Source organism: Trachypithecus francoisi, unplaced genomic scaffold (assembly GCF_009764315.1).
Source record: "Trachypithecus francoisi isolate TF-2019V2 unplaced genomic scaffold, Tfra_2.0 Lachesis_group10, whole genome shotgun sequence".
Taxonomy (NCBI): Eukaryota; Metazoa; Chordata; class Mammalia; order Primates; family Cercopithecidae; genus Trachypithecus; species Trachypithecus francoisi.
In genome coordinates this window covers 19,083,219-19,084,327 of record NW_022681455.1, presented here as the reverse complement: position 1 = coordinate 19,084,327, position 1,109 = coordinate 19,083,219, and the positions used below count along the sequence as shown (strand labels likewise).

The 1,109-nt window shown below is 41.6% G+C and overlaps 1 non-coding gene across 1 annotated transcript; it reads right to left on the bottom strand.

Moving 5' to 3' along the window:
• Nucleotides 1-227: 227 nt before the first annotated feature.
• On the bottom strand, nucleotides 228-299 carry TRNAQ-CUG. Its single transcript has one exon. It is a non-coding gene; the product is annotated as a tRNA-Gln (tRNA).
• Nucleotides 300-1,109: the final 810 nt, after the last annotated feature.

The following is a 1,109-nucleotide window of genomic DNA, read 5'->3' as shown; positions in this document are numbered from 1 at the left end:
GTCTGAGACAGAGAATCTCCTTCTGTCACCCAGGCTGAATTTCAGTGGCAAAGCTCATTGCAGCCTCTGCCTCCCAAGTAGCTGGATTATAGGCACCTGCCACCATGCCCCACTAATTTTTGAATTTTTGTATTTTTAGTTTTACCATGTTGGCCAGGCTGGGTTTGAGCTGCTGGCCTCAAGTGATCTGCCCACCTTGGCCTCCCACAGCACCCAGCCAATATGAAAAGTTCCACCGAGATTTGAACTCGGATCGCTGGATTCAGAGTCCAGAGTGCTAACCATTACACCATGGAACCCTCCTTCCTGATGTTATATTCTGGAAATACAGGCAGCAGAAAGGGATTCAGATGACTAATAAGACACTCATAGTAAAGATCAGTAAAGCCAATGAAAAATTCAAACTCTACGTGCATACTGATTTTGTATGTTATTGGCAAAGCTGGATTAATTGACTTTTCTTTATATCCTCTAAGTCATACTTAATTGTGATAAAAGCCTTTATATCATTCATTTATTAATTCCTTCACCAACATTCATTGAGCATCTGCTACACACCAGGCACTATTGTGACACTGGGGATACAGTGGTAAATGAGAGAAACAAAGACCTGCCCTTTATCCTGGTAAGCAATTTTTATTCCAAAGAAATATCATAATGGCCAAACACAAAGATGGTGAGCTAGAAAGGTGACTTGCCTGAAAACTGGACAGCCTGGCTTTATTACTCCTATGTGCCTTCTGCTCTCTTGAGTTCAGGTAACTTGTTTACAAATAAGAGAACTGAATAAATAAACTTTAAGACTGTCTTTCATTCTCCCTCCTCTCCTATTAGCTACAACCTCATGACATTCCATGTGACAGACACAACAAATTGTGAACACCTGGAGCTTACATTAAGGCTTTCTCTAGAACTCAGAAATTACTGGGGGGGTGAGAGGAGATTGCTATCTGAGATCAAAATACACAATCAACACATCTTGAACTGCAGCATAGGCATGTAGAGTCCCATTCTTCAAGGGAGAGGGGGACACCAGACCAGTATGTCTTGACCATTTTAACAATGTTAGCTGAGATGGTAGCACTGCTTTGTAACACAGTAGCACATAA